Source organism: Ambystoma mexicanum, chromosome 9, assembly GCF_040938575.1.
Source record: "Ambystoma mexicanum isolate Mex_15411 chromosome 9, UKY_AmexF1_1, whole genome shotgun sequence".
NCBI classification, from domain to species: domain Eukaryota; kingdom Metazoa; phylum Chordata; class Amphibia; order Caudata; family Ambystomatidae; genus Ambystoma; species Ambystoma mexicanum.
Window position 1 is genome coordinate 1,220,928,288 of NC_090931.1, and position 17,630 is coordinate 1,220,945,917.

Consider the following 17,630-nt stretch of genomic DNA (forward strand, 5'->3'; position numbering starts at 1 on the left):
TTTATGGCACTGGTACGGTACAGGTTAAAAAAAACAAACAGCTGTACACACATTCTACAATTGGTTATTTATCATAATTACAGGTCAACGGTTAATGGAATGAATGTGAGCGACATTTACATAAAATAAAGATTTTCACAGTGCCATCTACTCAACATAATTCTTGATGCTGAACTTAACGCAGCTACTGAGAACTGGAATGCGAGATGCAAAGAGCTCAGCTAACTGTCCAGAAGCAAAAGGGGAAGTGGGAATCGAATGCGGTTTGGAACGAGGGCAACAGCGTAAAGCAGCAAAGGAGACAAACAAAGCCATCACTTCGAAGACAGGTAATGTAGCAGACCTCCCTTTCAATTCTAATCTCTGGAAAAATGTGGGAGGGTCTGAATGGGGTTAGGGCAGATATCCTTTCTGAGTGATTAGAACAAAGCATCTTATTCACGCAGTTCATTGCTACATGGTGGTAGTGTAATGCTCCTGCAGCTGAATTAGTCTCCCCAGAAAAGTATTGTTTAATGAGAGAGGCTCTTAAGCAAAGGTCTGGGAGATCATAGATTCAGCATCTGAGATATTTCAGATTCCCCCAGAAGAAAGAATGTGAGGGGCACAAGGAATATGAGGAAAGGAATATGAGAACCCTGAATAGAAAAAACTAAAAACACAAACACAGCACATCAACCCCCACCCAATCCCCATATTCCAACAAACCTATTAACTCTATACTTTACTCAAACAGATTAAAGGAATCCCAATTCTCACAATATTCAGATTCTCTATGAAGCCGAGATGCCCAAGACCTTTCATACTTTGAAAGCGTGCGCATATCCACCATCCAACTATCAGTATGAGGTTTCTTACATGACTTCCAAACTTTCATCATATGTTTTGTTGCCATTAACAACGCCCTATCAATCCACAGACCTCCAGGCATCTACCCTCATTTGAGAGGAAAACTGCAGACATGAAAGTTCGAGGGAACGACCTACGTATCACAAGATCTGCCTGATCTATGACCTCCGTCCAAAGATTCAGCACTCTATCACACTCCCAAAGCATATGTAAATAAGTCACCACTGATTGAGAGCACCCCAACATAAATCTGACTCTCAAACCCCGCTCTTTCATTTTCACTGGTGTCCAACAGATACGTCCCAAAATGCGCTGATGAATGTATCTCAAGTTTTTTTTTTTTTTTAAACTTCTTTTTATTCATTTAGCGTGGCAGCAAAAAACAGGCGAACAACGCCAGGCAAGTACAATACGAATACAAAAATACACAGTATAGGCAAACAGAGGTTACATCGCAAATGAGAATAGCCATTGGGCACTTTTATAACATGCGCAAAATGTTAGAAAACTATGATGGGGGCGACAGCCCGGGTCGGTGTGGGGAGGCAGCTAGAGGAGATGTGGCCGGTGTCGTATTCAGGTCTGACATATAAAAGCGGAATCTGAGCCAGATATTCCTGGGCCTAGAGTGGGTAGGTTGTAGGTGAGACCAGGCTTCCTCAGAGTCCGAGGCCCACGTGACCGCTCTTAGCCATTGGGCGTGCGTGGGAGGCGAGGGGCGAAGCCAGCACAATAGGATGGATCGTACAGCGAGGAGCATGCAGAGGCTAGCTAGTTTTTTGGAGTCCTGGGGGAGGCCCGGGAGGTCATGGAAGAGACATACCACCGGGGAGGGACTGATGAGATGATCGAGCATAGCAGACACCGTCGAGCCGACTGCCTCCCAGAACTGTGAAAGATGGGGACAGGACCAAATCATATGAATGTAATCGGCAGCATCTAGGCCGCATCTAGGGCAACTAGAGGGGTGATCACTGGACATGCGGTGCAATCTGATCAGGGTGTAGTGGAATCTATGTAGGACTTTAAACTGAATCAGTTTGAAGCGGGAGTTGAAAGACACCCGGTGTATGCGTTCACACAGATGTGCCCAGCGCTCATCAGACATTTCGACACCAAGGTCCACCTCCCACGCCCGCCTCAATTTAGTGAATTCCGGAATAGATCTGGACTGCAGCATGGTGTATAGTCTATATATTTTACCTCTAGTGGGTGAGGGGGAGGCAAGTTCCTCAATGAGGGGGTCGTCCGGTGGTGTGGCCGGGAACGTCGGATAATTACGTTTGAGGATCCTGCGAAGGGATGAGTATTGGAGCCATATACACTGGCCTCTCCTTAAGGGCAGTGGGAGGTCGGGCCATTCAACAAATATACCCTGATCAAACACATCGCGCAGCAACTCGTATCCCGCCTCGGCCCAGCGTCGGACCATGGCCGGTGGCACCCGAGGGACCCCCGGTAGGAAGTTCCAGAGAGGGAGGTTACCATGAAAGGCGTAAGCAATACCGGACAATTTCCATGTTTTTGACAATGCCAGGGATGTGCAGGCGACCGGGCTCTGTGAGTCCAGTGCCAGAGGGGCGGATTGTATCACCAATGAGCGAATGTCACGGTCGCTGACTGCAAGTTTCTCGAGTCTAACATGTGGGGGGGGGGGGGGTCCGTCGTGTTGAACCAGTGGGATGTATACTGGAATTGGGATACCAGCCAGTATTTAAGAAAGTCAGGGGCACCAAAGCCCCCATAAGCCATAGGGGTAGACAAGGTATCCAGTTTGAGGCGGACCGCACCCGAATGCCAGAGGAAGGAATTGACCGTGCGGGTCAGTTCCCGGAAGAAAACCCCCCCCTGGCCACAGGGGGATGTTGGTAAACTTGTAGAGTAACTGGGGCAACACCACCATTTTCAGTAGACCTATCCTGCCTGCGAGGGATATCGGGCGTTTGCCCCAGACTAGAACCCTAGATGACAAATGTGTGAGATACTTTTGGTAGTTCTCGTTGAAAGTCAGCGCTCAATGGCGCATTATCTCGATCCCCAGGTAGGTGAAAGTAGACTGGGCCCATGTGAACCCCTGAGTGTCCGGAGGGGGGGGGTGCATTCTGTGAGAGGGAAGAGTGTAGATTTCGAGCAATTCACCTGAAGGTCCGAAATTCGGCCAAAATGTATGACGTCCTCTAGCATTGGGGGTAAATTGATGGAGGGAGAGCGTATAAACAGCAGAGCATCATTGGCATATAGGGAAACTACATCTGCCCGGCCCGCCGTACGGAGTACTCTATGTGCGTGAAATTGGCGGAGCATACCAGGGAAGGGCTCTATTGCTATGGCGAAGATCAAGGGTGAGAAGGGGCATCCCTGTCTCGTCCCCCTGGTGATTCTAAAGAGGGGGGACCAACGGTCGCCGGTGCAGACCCTAGCCATGGGATCAGAGTAGAGCAATTTGACCCAGGAGAGAAAAGAGAGACCAAATTGACAGCTCTCTAGGACCCGCCACAAATACCTCCACGAACCCGAATCAAACGCTTTTTGCATGTCAAGTGTGGCCGCCACCGCATGTGTCTCGGGGTTTATTCTATCAATTATATTAAAGAGACGCCTAAGGTTCAGAGAGGTAGAGCGGCCAGGGATGAAGCCCCCCTGATCTGGATGGATGATAGATGGTAAGAAGGGAGCCAACCTGAGTGCTAGTGCCTTAGCGTATATTTTGACATCGCAATTTATAAGTGAGAGCGGGCGGTACGAACCGCATTGTGAGGAGGGTTTGCCAGATTTAAGTAATACCGTAATTGTGGCTTTGCGAAGTGAAGGGGGAAATACACCGGCTTCAACCGATTCCTACCAGAGAGCCATCAGGTGAGGGAGCAATAGTGATTTATAGCGCTTATAAAATTCAGCTGGGATACCATCCGAGCCGGGGGCCCTCCCCGAGGATAGGGAGTCAATCGCATCAGAGAGCTCCTCGAGCGTAAGTGGGAAATCAAGGGAACCCGCAGCTTCTGGAGTGAGAGTTGACGAGGGAAGGGTATCGAGAAAGGAGTCAATCTCCACCGCCGGCACCTCATCAGAGTTAGAATATAGGGTTTCATAGAACGTGAAGAATTCCGTATTGATGTCCTGTGAGGTGACAGCCATAAAGCCGTCCGATCTCTCAATCCCAAGTATATATGGGGACCCCATCTCGTGACGAATAAGTCTTGCCAGAAATCGGCCCTGGCGTTCGCCCTCCCCGTATTTTCTCGCCATGCCAGGGTTATCCAAGAATTTCTGTTCGCGCTCAGCAAGGGATCGGAACGTATCCAGCTCCACTCCGATGTCCGCCAGGGCTCCCGGAGTGGAGTGAAGTGAACATTTAGCCTCAAGGGTCGATAATTTAGATTCGCTCTCGGCGAGGTCCCTGCTGATCGACTTAAGGACACCATTCTCCTTCGACAGCGCTATCCCTCTGATGTAAACCTTGAAGGGCTCCCATAGAATGGCCTGCGATGCCACCGAGCCTGTGTTTGTATCAAAGAACTCCTCGATAGATAGCTCGAGTTCGAACAAAACTCCAGGTCCAGAAGGGAGAGAGGCTTCAGCCTCCAACATCGGGTGCGGTCGGGATCTGGTCCCCAGTCTATGGTGATAGTCACGGGAGAGTGGTCAGACAGGGTCCTGGGGAGAATCATTAACTGTATGACATTCTTAAATAGTACGTTGGAGATCACCCATCTGTCAATACGGGAATAAGAATCGTGGACCGAGGAGTAGAAAGAGTAAATGCGGGAATCCGGGTAAAAGAACCTCTATGCATCCACCATGGCGAGACGGGGCAGGGATGATAGTGCAGCGTAGGATACTCTAGAGAGTTGACGAGGTTTGGACCCCGATCGGTCGAGGGATACATCAAAAATTGTGTTAAAATCCCCCCCCAGAGGATGGGAACAAGAGGAAAGCCATCGAGAAGGGACAAGACCTGTACATAAAAATCTGGATCGTCTATATTGGGACCGTAAATGTTCAGCAGGACGATCTCCTTATTTTGAAGCGTAGCATGAAGCAGTACATATCTGCCTTGAGGGTCTATGTGTGAAGAGATGAGAGTGAACTTGAGACTCTTATGAATGAGTCTCATGACCCCATGGCTTTGGGAAGAGAAATCGGTGAAGAATCTGTGGGAGCCCCATGATTTAGCAAATCTCATACATTGTTCTGTGCGGGCATGTGTCTCCTGTAAAAAAAGAACCTTGGATCCATGACGCTCAGCCTGTAGCTGTAGCTGCCTCATCTTTTTATAATTACCCAACCCCCGAACATTCCAGCTCATAAAAGTCAGGTCACTTCCAGACATCGATACGGGGGTGAGTATATAAGAGAAAATACCAGTAACCAATGGGCCAATGGGCCAATAAGGCAGCCCTGCAGTAACAGTCATTGAGTACCACCCCCGGTCCGTAATTGCTGCCAACGCCAAGCTTTTTGTAACATACCCCCCCAACATGTCCCACCCCCTCCCACATCTCTCCCCCAAACAGAGGGATGACAAACCCAAAACCCCTCAACCAAAACCAAACCAAAGGCATCAGCGCCTGGGGGCCTGTGGGCCGGGTTGGCCGCGTCTCTCCGGGCCGCAGCAGGTCCAAGTGAAGTAAAAGGGTGCCAGTAGTAAGAGCTTGCACGTAACTTGGGCGGAGATGTTGCACATGTTGACGTGGCACCTATTCATATCAGTGAACCCAGTGTGACTCCAGCGCAGGAAGGTGGCCGGGCATGGGCCCTCCCCGACCGGGCTAAAGGGTAGCTGCAGGGCCTTGAACAAGGGGGGGGGGGGAAATCAGCCTGGGAAATGTTCATCCAGGAACTTAGAGGCCTCTTCTGGAAGAGTGAAGAACAACACCCGGTTGGCATGTTCTATGCGGAGCTTGGCGGGGTAGAGCATGGTGTATTTAATTGAGTGATCACGCAGCCTACGCTTAACTGCCAGGAAGGTCTTGCGTTTACGCTGGACGGCCATTGAGAAGTCCGGGTAAAGGTGGATCGTTGCGCCAACCAGTAAGAGCTCACCCTTGAGTCTCGCGGCTCTGAGGAGGGCATTGCGGTCCCGAAAATTCAGCGCCCGGGCTATGATGGGCCGAGGAGGAGCGCCAGGCCTGGGTTTAGCCGTTAGGGCACGGTGTGCACGCTCTATGGAGAATTGCGGGGAGAGTTTGGGTGAATCGAGGAGCGTCAGTAGTGTGTGCTCGATGAAATCTTCCATTGATTCATGAAACTCATTCTCGGGAACGCCAATAATACGGAGGTTATTGCTCCTTGATCAAGATTCCAAATCCTCATTCCTCTTCTCCACGTCAAGGACTCGGTTGGAAAGAGCGGTGACTTCAGAGCACAGGGCACCCAATGCATCCTCAGCGGAGCCCACCCTTGTCTCAACTTCCGCCACCAGGCTATCCGTCCTCTCAATATGGGCTTTGATAGAGGATATGGTGCCGTTCATGTCATCCAGTTTTGAGTGAAGTGCGGTGAAGCCCTCCCGAACAAAGTCCATCATGTTTTGAGTCTCTGGGGCCGTGGCGGATGATGACGCTGTGGGAGCCTGCTCGGTGGTTTCCTCTGGCGATCTCAACGGCGTCTTCGCAAACATATTGATGGTGCTCCGTTTCCTTGCGGTCCCCTTGGTCATCCTGATGATGTTGAAGTTCCAATGGAGTAGGGGGGGGACTACCAGCCGCTCAAGAAAGAGAGGTGCGGGACCTCAGGCCGTGAGACACACAGGGCAGGATGCAAGGATGATGTGGAGCAGGTAATTTCCCAGGGGGTGGGGGGGTCAGCGACTGTGGACCGGTATATGTGAGGCCCGTTGCCGCTGGCAGAGCCGCGGGGGTGCAACCAGCCCCCGGCAGTGCGGTAGGCGCAGTCCGGAGAGTTCAGATGTAGTTCAGGGGCTAAAAGTGGTGGTGTGCGGTGGCCGCCGTGAGGACGGTGATCAAGATATGGTCCAAGCGTGCCTGCAGGAGGGATAGGGAAGAGCACCAACCGGCCCTGTGTCCCACCGATGGAATGGGCAGGCTGAGGCTCAAAAGCAGCAATGTGGGGTGAAAGAACCCCCAAGACTTCTCAGGCCAGGAGGCCCCTCAAGGTAGGTGTGATGTGGGTGGCTGGCGTGGCCCAGAGCACCCCAAGTCAATTCCGGAGCAGGGGGGATACCCGGGTGATGCAGCTCCAGGGCAGAGCCGACTGCGTCGGGTGAGAGCGCCAGCGACCAACGTGTGCCCCTATGTTACAGAGGCGGGCACCGCCGGCACAAGGGCCGCAGAGCGAGGTGGCACCCCCTCTCCATGCACCACGTACCTTATTGGGCACAGGGCCCTGCGGTGTATGTCGGCAGGGAAGGGCCAGGGGGAGCGCGGCACCAGTTGTGATGGGGTGCGCCGCAGCTCGACCCCTCCGCGAAAATATCCTTGAGGAGGGGGGGACCCCCAGTAGCCGGCAAGCAGGATCTTGGACCAGGAAGGGCCGGGCCGCAGCAGCGCCGAGGACGCCCTCCGAGGCGGTGCCGAGTCGCGCCGCAGCCGTATATGCCGCCCCTCCGCGGCCGAAGAACGACGCTGGATCAGGGCTCCGGGGGAGGCCTCCTTGAGCAATGAGCCTTGGCAGGGGTGGGGGCCCACGCTGGAGCGAGTAGTGGCACCGGCGAGCAGGGAGGTCCGGCACGTCCCACAGCCGGAGCAGGGCACCGGCGCGAAGCCGCCTCGCTGGTGGGGAAGGGGTGGAGAGATGTCGGGATCTCAGGATCCCCGGCACTGTTTCGTGTCGGGATTCGGGCCAAGTGAAGCCCGAATTGTCCGCCGTAGAATCGTGTCTTCTGGAGTCGGGTATTAGTTCAGGAAGGTGCCGCAAAAGGATCCTGTGACCTGCCAGCCGCGGAGAGTCACAATCAAGTGGCCATCTTGTTCGGCGCTCAACAGCGCCCCCCCGTATATCAAGTTTAAATCCATTCTGGCTCTCACCGTAACCCTCGAAGCATTATCCCATTCAGATTCAGATATATCCCTTCCCAACTCATTCCCCCATTTATTATGCAATTTCTCCCAGGAGTCCCGCATACACACCTGCACCGGTATAATTTTGGTAAACCTAGAAACTACATTCGGAACAGCATTAAACAATACACACAATGGGGCTTGTCACTTATTGATCCACTTAATAATTGCTGTCTCTCCAACAGCAAGCGTTCTAGAGATCTGTATCTATCAATTTCCCTATTGCCTAATCCATGTTGTTCTACTAAGTCCACAAACGGAACCATTCGTGCTATCTTTCCACACATCGCCAATTTTAGCCCACCCCCTCCAGTGCAGCATTTTGTTCTCAAGCTGTAATCCGGGATTTGCCCAAATAGAAGCAGAATTGTAAAAAAATAAATTCTATCCATTCCCTTGAATCAAGGAGACCAAAGCAGATTTTGTAGCCGCTAAAGCCTCTATCCTGAACCCAGAATTCAGTAGCTTCCCATACGAATACAAGCAGTCCACGGGGAATGGATTTCCTTTTCCTTCCAAAGCCAAAAGGGATCTAAACCCCCTTTCTCCCTAAAATAATAGGAAGCTTTTTTCAAAAGAAACCCTTTATAATAATTTTCCAAAACTGGGTAACCAAAACCCCTATCCCTAATACTACATATTAAAATAAACCGTGGAATCCTCGGTCTCCTGCCCACTCCCCATAGAATATCCATAAAAATGTTATCAATACGTGTCAATGCCTTCTTCGTGAACTTTAGGGGAATGGATTGTATGTAATACAAAACTTTCGGAAGTAATACCATTTTGATGGCATTGATTTTAGCCCAAAGGCTCAAAGTCAATCTTTCCCATCTATGTATATCAATCAGAGTTTCTCAATTTGTCTGCATTAAAGTTAAGGTTACCAGACATTTGGTCGAAAAAAATTGGTCGACCAGACAAATGGTCGAACCAATTTGGTCGAAAACCAAATGGTCGAATTTTTTTTTTTTTAGCCCTTTTTATTGGGGGGGTCCCCCCCCCCTTTTTTTTTCTAAAAACCCATTTTTGTAAAAAACGAAAACCCGAAAAATAAATATATAATTAAAAAAAAAAATTCGACCATTTGGTTTTCGACCAAATTGCGTCGACCAAATGTCATTCGACCAGTTTTAGGTCGACCAAATGTCTGGACACCAAAGTTAATAGTCCTTGAAAGGGGGAAAGTGGACAACCTTGTCTAGTACCCCTAAACAGTCTGAAGGATCGAGAGATGACCTAATTTGCCCATATTTTAGCCGAGATATCATATTGTAAAGCCCCAATCAAAAATTGAGGGCCAAAACCCATTTTGATTAAAGTATAATTTAAAAACGACCAGCTAACACAATCAAACGCCTTTTCAGCATCGAAAAATACAAGCAGGATTTCATCCACTACCGTATCCGATAGGCCAATTATATTCAATAAAGTTCTAATATTATCATACCCATAGCTCTTATCCATAAGGCCACCTTGTGAGAAATCCATCAACTCCCCCATGTATTTTTGCAGCCTAATGGACATAATTTTTGTCAAAATGTTCATGTCTACATTTAGAAGAGATATAGGTCGATAACTACCACAATTGGAAGACTCTTTACCTTGCTTACGAATTAGTATGATGACTGCTTCTCCCATTGAAGGACACAACCTCCCATCGGAAAGAAACTGATTATACAAACAACACAATTTTGGGATCAAAGCCGCACCAAATGTTTTGTAAAATTCAACCGGCAACCCGTCCAGCCCCAGAGATTTACCCACTTTAAGTTGACGAATAGCCTCCTTCACTTCAATTTCACAAATCTGAGCATCCAAACATTCCCTCCCCTCACCCGACAATCTGGGCAGTTCAATTTTTGCAAAAAAGTTATTCAGCAGCAACTCATCATTTTGTGAATCCTCAGAATACAAGGAAGCATAGAAGGATCGAATGCATTCACAAATATCCTTACTTTTAACCTTCACATTCCCTCTATCATCTAAAATCTTATGAAATTACCTCTCAGATAGACCCTTTATCTTACCAGCCAATAACCGTCCACTCTTCTCCCCTTCCTCCCAAAATCTCTGCTTACAAAAAAAACATACCTTTTTCAAACGGTTCATCTAAAACTGCCTTCAGCTTGGTGTGCAGTCAAAATGTCGAAAAATAAATGTCAAAAAAAAAAAGTCGAATTCTTTTTTTAATTATATATTCGACATTTTGACTTTCGACCTTTTTGTTTTCGATTATATCACTATAAACCCTTCAGCTTACCCATAGCATCCTCCATTTTCAACCTATTCCGCTTGCTACTAGAACGTATATACTTGTGCTGCAGAATCCTAAGTTCTGATTTAAGATCTTCTATCCTATTCTCACCCTCCTTCCTCTTTCTGGAAGTCCAGTTAATCAACTCCCCACGAATGGATGTTGAACAGCAGGAGTGGAGGTCACCGCCGACCAGGGTAATGGTGGAATGGAGAGTGCTGTCGATTTCGTTTTGTTCTCACCTGACATGAGCTTTATTTTTATTTATTTTTTAAATGGCACAACTGTCAGAGTGCCCTGCTGCACTGTTCTATCCTCTTGCCCGACTATACATCTGCGCAGACTCAAACGTTGCTTTGGTCCGAAAGCTCGTCTATTCTTCTTGTTTGTTGTATCGCATGGGTTTACGGATGTATGCTGGCAGACACATACACGGGCTGTGAATACTGTGTGTTATGAAGAGATAGTTCAGCATGACACTGAACACTTGTGAGACATGGAGCTTTTTGTTGGAATTGCATTTTTGATTGGTAACCACAATTGGAACCTATTATTAGGGCTGTATTCTTTTTGTGAATTCCCATTGTGTCCCATTGTCTAGCAATGATGTTCAACTAGGACTTTCTTTTCCTTCGCTTCTGCATTTAGGCCTCATGTTGTAGTGTTAACCACTTATAGGAAGCCAAAATGGTTGTTGCTTGTTGGTCATGAATCTACTGATGTGGATGGTGTACTTTCATCCAACAGTCACCAACCATATATTTGTATGGCATAGATCTGTGACTATGACTCTCGGCATATATTTAATCTTAAAGAAGGTGTTGTGATATTTTATTTCTACCCTATGTGGTTCTGTTCTTTGCTGTTTTACTGTCAATTATTTTGATTGGTCTCTTGATGATGACATTGTTTAGTTTGGGGGTTGGAAATATCCATTTTTATGCGACTGCTGTGGAGGTACAAAGTTGGATGCATTATTGTGTTGCTTGTTATGGGTTTAAATGGGTTTCTACTTAATAGAGGTTTAATGTTATTGACTGTTTTGGGGTTGGATTGGATTGTATGACAAATGTTTAATATTCAATTGTTAGGACATACATGTTATCTGGATAGCTCTTAGGGCAAGTTCTCTTAGGGATAGATATTTAAAAGCTGTTTTGTATATATTGTTTTATTAGTGGTGATCAAGGGGGGTATATAGTGATTGTACATATTGATAGGGCATAGGTTGTGAGGGTTGCAGTTTAGCAGCAGTGGGTAGTTTATTTCTTTATCATTTGGTTCAGGGTTGGACAATATTGGTCAATTTTGTTCTATGTTGTGTTTGTGTGTCTTATGTGTCTTTTATGTGAGGGGTTATATATGTTGGTCTATACCAGTTCTGTTTTTACTGATAGGGTTGTTGTGATTTATGAATCTCAAACTTGGGTATGTGTAATGATTAATAAAATTGCTTTTTGATTTATAGCTGATGGGGTCAGTGAACTTTGTTACGTGGAATGTCAAGGGGATGAATTATCCTAGGAAAGGGAAAAATAGTGATGAAATTGAAGAGGGAGAAAGTGGATGTGATCTTTCTGCATGAAACTCATTTAACTGAACCAGAGAATTTTTATGGTGCTTCAAAATATATGAAAGTGTTGTTAAATTGTTATTCAGGGAGATCAAGAAGGGTGTGTCTGTTAATTCGCAAAACTTTAGGTATGAAGGTTGAAAATGTTGTGGATGATGAGGGACGATTCATCTTGGTGGATGTTCAATGAGGGGAACATTTTGACATTGGGGTCTGTATACAGTCCATTTACTAATGGTATTGCGTTTATTAAGACACAAGCAGATTCTCTGAAAAATATGACTGGTGATAGAATTGTTCTGGGGGTGATTTTAATTGTGTCTTGGATGCTTATCTTGACAGGCAATCAGAGTGTAGGTTTATGGGTTCTAAGTCAAGTGATGTTTTTCATGGTTTTCTGGATACATTTGCGCTGGACGATAGTTGGAGGTCATTTTATTCACCTGTTCATGACTCTTACTCGAGGTTAGATTATTTGTTAGTTGCAGAGAGGTTGGTTGATGACATTATAAGCGTTGATATGGGAGAGAGATATCTTTCTGATCATGCTTTAGTGAAATTAAATATTGATAAGGGAATGGGTAAGTTGTGTAGAAATAAATGGATGTTAAAGACGTTTATTCTAAAGGATGAAAAAGTGTGTGAGGCAATCAATATTTTTATAGAGAATTTTTTTATGGACAATATAGATTCTGCAGATGATCTAGTAATGTGGGATGCTTTCTATGAGTGATTGTTTAACCTAAACATGTTAGAGGATATTTGGATACTCCCCTAAAGACTTGCATCAGCACCTGGCTGACTTCAAGGTGAAGTACTCCAAGCTTATAGCAGAGGCTGAAGAACAGAGTTGCTCACTGAAAAAAAGAAATGAAGAAAAAAAAGAAATATGAAATCAGAAACACAAGTACTCTAAATCATATTCACATAGTAGGGGGTCAGGCACCAGGGTAGCAAACACCAGACAGAAGGAGGTGGTGGCACTGAGCGCTACTGCAAAGACTGTTGAGGCCCTACATATCGAAGGAAGGCCCACAGTTGCAAGGCCAAGACATTAGGGGTAAAGGCAGCCAGCCTAGACTTGGTTCCTAAAATGGACCCCACCGGTATCACTTCAGACGATTGTATTAGAATCTGGGGGCAGCGGGTGCACCTCAATGGGAGGTCTTCGATGAGATTCCTGAGAACACTTGGTTACCAGAGGAGTATCGTCATCAATGCCATGAGAACCTCTACCTTGCGACAGAAGAACTAGTATCATAGTAGTACACCAGACACTGCTCAGCTCAGAGGACCTTGTAAAGGGTATCTGTGTCTGCCAAAGTAGCTAGTGCGCCCTGAAGCATTTCCTTACTGCAATACTGCCTATCCAGTTTAGAGAAGATCAACGCTATTCTGCTACTGTACAGAAACATTTCACCTGCTAATGTTTTGAAAAGGAATCAGTGGTTTGCCATATCCGGTCACTGAAGAACCAAACTTAGCAAGGGATGAGAGGTCACCGTCACATGCCTAGAAGGACTGTACTCATGCAGCAGATGGGCCATTTAGAACCACCAACAGGAGGCAGGGTGCAGCTGCAACCCAATAGTCATGCATAGGCCCTGCAGACTATGCTAATCTTCCAAAGGAGAAAGCAGAGGGATCGATAGGTGCTGGGATGTCTAACCCAAATTACCTGTCTGAGATGCAAGAGTTGCTTGCTAGAGGCTCTGAAAGAGAGACTGCTATCAAAGACATAGTGTCCCTACTCTCTGAACTCTGCAGATGAAGGCCATGGCCTAATCTAAAAGTGAAACTGGGCTTGCTGAGGGGGCAGAGCAAGCCCAAAGAGCCTGGGAACTGGCTGCCGCAAGGGGTTGGTGATTGCCCTATAGCAGTGCCAATTCCAAATGCAATTTGCCCGTGAGGTGACTTTGGCAGGACATATTGGAGTGAGGAAAACCTTGGAGAGTTTAGCACCTGTTTCTACTGGCTCTACATGGGGGTTTAGGTGTAGGTCACTGCAAAACTTGTCCCAGTTCATAATGGTCTGGCAAGTCCGTGGGACCCCCTGTTCCACTATCAATGGTGGTCACACCCTTTGAGAGGGTAAGGATTGACATTCTGATCCCATTGACTTGCCAACATCCACTGGAAAAGGGTGCATGTTGGTGGCAGTTGACCACCTTAACAGGAGAATTGAGGCTGTGCCTATGACAAGAAACCCTGCTATGGTGATAGCCTTCCGTTGAAGACGAATTAAGTTTTGGATGGTTTAAGTTTGAGGTAGGCAGTCGACATCCAGGACTGGATGATGGCTTGGTAATCGCAGAGACCACCGATGTCCTGTAGGTTTTTTACTCTCATGTACAACCGAGTATCATCTGCGTATTGGTGGATGGCTAAATGGGATCTTTGAGCAGAGTGCCTGGAGACTCCATGAAAATGTTAAAAAAATGTGTGAGAGGATGGAGCCTTGGGGGTCACTGCAGGAGACTGGGAGTCAGAACACAACAAGTTCATCTGAACTGGCCCGGTGTCTGCCTGAGAGGTAGGAGGTAAACCAATTCAGGCCAGTGGCAGAGAATCCCATCCTGTCAGCAAAAAGGGAGAGGATGCGGTGGACAACGTTCACGAATGCAGCTGAGAAGTCAAGGAGGAACAAGGAGGGAGGACTTGCATGTATCCCTGATTTGGAGGGCATCTCAATGCTACACTTGGGGTGGAACCCTGACTGATAGTCATTTAGGAGGTGAAGATTAAGGCGAGTAGTTGTGTAGCAACTACTTTTCCAAGATTTTGCCAATAAACGGGAGGTTTGTAATGGGCAATCTTACCCCATTGTGCAAACTTGATATTTTTACTGGAAAACATGCCTGTCAAGAGTAAAACCTCACCCCTTAAACAGGGGGCAGAGATAACCGGTCCCAATATCATCACAAGCTGCCACTAGGCCGCTTTCAATAGTGTTATAACAAATTTAAATACCAGTTTACGCTTTTTCTGCCAGTTTTTGCCCAACTGGATTTGTACATTTTGTTCACCACTTCGGTTTGAAACTGTGTGATTGATACTGAAACGTCTCTGAAGTAGCACCTCCAGGTTTCTTTAGAATTGGTGGAATTAACTAAAAAGCACATTATTTGAAAAGGCTCAGGCAATACAGTCTTCTGATGGTTTCCAGGTCTACCGGCATCTGCATATCTACCCCCAACACATGGAATACGCCCAGCCATTTGGTCATCATTTGTGAGAGCCTGATGTTTTTTCATGATCGATTTCCTACAAGGATGCAGCCACTATTCAATAACAATACTAGTTTTATGCAGTGCAACGATTTTAGTTTCACAGTGGATTGTTTCATGCTGTCCAGTTTCTGTTAAAGTCAAGGCAGAGGGATATATTTTCTGGGAGTTTACCAATTCTTTCATTTTCTGTGGTAAGTGATGACACTTTCACCGATGTGAGTGCAACATGTCTCGACTTGTTTTGACAGATCTAAAGTAAGAGGCTACCTCTTTTCTGACTGTGTATTAAAATGGATCTTAATGACTAGTTTCAAGGATAGTAGAAGCATATTTGCTGTTGGGGTTGTGTCCCATGTTACCAGATTTTGGTATGGTTGTGAGCTTGTCACCTTGCTTCACTAACAAAAGGAAAATCAGCTCACTAACACAATTTAAAGAGCATTAATCAAAGTACATATTGAACGCTGTCTATTTTATAGCACGATATGCCTGCACTGGTTTTCCTTGGATGTCCGGCATGGACTGTGTGAAGTTCCTAGAGGCCGTAAAAATCCAGTTAGAGGACCTTGTGCTTGCATTTTAGGGTTGTCTGTTTATGCCCTCCATTATTGCGTTGTACTGGTACTTCATTACACAGTCATTCCGGCGAGGGTGGAAGGGGATGAAGTACGTCCATGAATGACATGTGTCCAATGATTTTCTCGGAATCTGCCCACTACAATCCCCAGTGGCATCTGGAGTGCCTGCACGGAAATCCAAATGCATATGCAGTTCGCTATCCTGAACTCAGCACATTAGGCATTTTTACAATATAGTGTGCCTCCCTTTTCTTCTTCCCCGGGGGAAAAAAAAAACAGGCGAAATCCGTTGCTATGGTGGATGCTAAGCGGTTGGCAGCAATGAACCCGGGAAGGAGGATTTAAGGCCCAGAACAGATTAGTCAGGCCAAACAGTTTTTTTTATACTAAACTAATTCTTTCAGCCATTAGCCTTGCTAGAGTGGTGTACTCTGTTTGGTGTGAGGGAGGCATGGTACCACAAGTAGACACTGACACAAGAGCTGCAAGTTTCAAAAATATTTATTGATGGTTTAAAAGGGGTTGGAAAACTCCCATCTTGCCCTATAACTAAGATGGGAGTATTCTCGACCATCAAACAAAAAGTAAATACAGTCCTAGTCAGTCCTTAGTCACAAATAAAATGGCCTATACTAATAAACCTAATGACTGCCCTCTTTCTAATACAACAAATGTGTAAAGAGAATGTGTAATACAAAAAAAGGAAAAATCAGGCTTCAAATGAAATGTCAGTATGGCGGAGTAAACTCCCTTCCCCACGCTTTGTAGCACGGTGTAAGGTGGCCCACTTGGACCTTGCGACACACTCTGGCTTTGGACACAAGGATGCAGTTTGTTTCGTGGACCAGGGCCGACTTGGCCTTCCATGAAAAGTCACTAGTTTCTCAGTCAGGCTCTGGCTTCTTTGCTCTTTAATCGCAAGTTCTCATATGCTTTCCTCAGTCGTGCCCAAGCCTGCCAGTTCACCTAGGCTCCCCTCAGTCGGGCTCAAGCCTTTCAATCACAATTTGTGGAGTTCTCTTCCCCAAGCGTCAATCACACCTTCATAGGCTTTCCTCCGTCGGGCACAAGCCTCCTTTCACTTTCCTTCCGCTGCGAAGACTTTTGAAACTGCAAGGCTTTTGCCCTTACCTCGGCATAACCACTTCCACCTTCTTTCTTAGAACGCCACTTTTCCCCTCCTAAACCAAGGCCTCTTGGTAAATGTAGTTTTGAGCACAGTACTTATTTCAAAGTTCAAAGATCTCTCACATCCAGGTTTCCCTCTGTCGGAATCAAACCTAACAACAGTACAAATCTTGTATCTCAGTTTCTTTCTCTTCCCGCCGCTTCTACGGCATCAGACATTTCACAGAGATTTTTGATTGGGCAATCTTTTGCCAGACCACTGTTACTTTGATCTTTAATTTACAGTTATTTACAATGCTTTGCTTTCTCCTCACGTCTTATTGGCACACGCGCAACCTTAATTTGTCGGATTCTGTTGCCGTAAAGTTTGATTTAACACAGACCGGACTTTCACTGCTTTCATCAACTCACCGGCTTTGTGAATTAATTTTCGTCTTTCGTTGCTTTGACCCTGAAGTCAAGGCTGATACCACAACTTCAGCTGCACTTCCCAACACTGCCGTTCCACCGGGAGGGTTGAAACACAAAAGAGGTTGGTATTTTCTCTCTGGCTGGGTTTTCTTGTGCAACCTTCTAGGCCCTTTGGAGGAAATGATCTCTCGCCGGGGTGTCCAAGGTTTCTTCGTACCTCAGTTCCGTCCCTCGGCCTGTTGCTCTGCTCCGCCGTTGCCTCTGAAAAAACTACTCCTTCTCATGCATAGCCTTGCTCAGTGTGTCTCAGTGTTCCACTTTTTAACTATGTGGGGAGAGCTAATGGGTGCCAGGTGTATGCAATTAGGATTAAGTGCCTGACCCTGCCTGATCTTATTAATGGGACATGTCCAATGTATTGCATGGGTGGTGCGCCTTTTGGCCTCAGACCTCCTCGGCTCAGTGTCTGTTTACGAAAGGCGGGGGGGGGGGGATCTCGGAAGTTGGACTATTCTACAAAATTGGATGCGACAGGGGTATTTGGAAAGGGGGAATACCATGTCTCACCATCAGATGTTCCTCCCC

General features: G+C 46.7%; 1 protein-coding gene across 2 annotated transcripts in view; it reads right to left on the minus strand.

Annotated features, from left to right (window-relative positions):
• RAB3GAP1 (RAB3 GTPase activating protein catalytic subunit 1) overlaps positions 1-17,630 on the minus strand; it is a 1,600,561-nt gene that overhangs the window by 1,504,941 nt on the left and 77,990 nt on the right. The window lies entirely within an intron of this gene.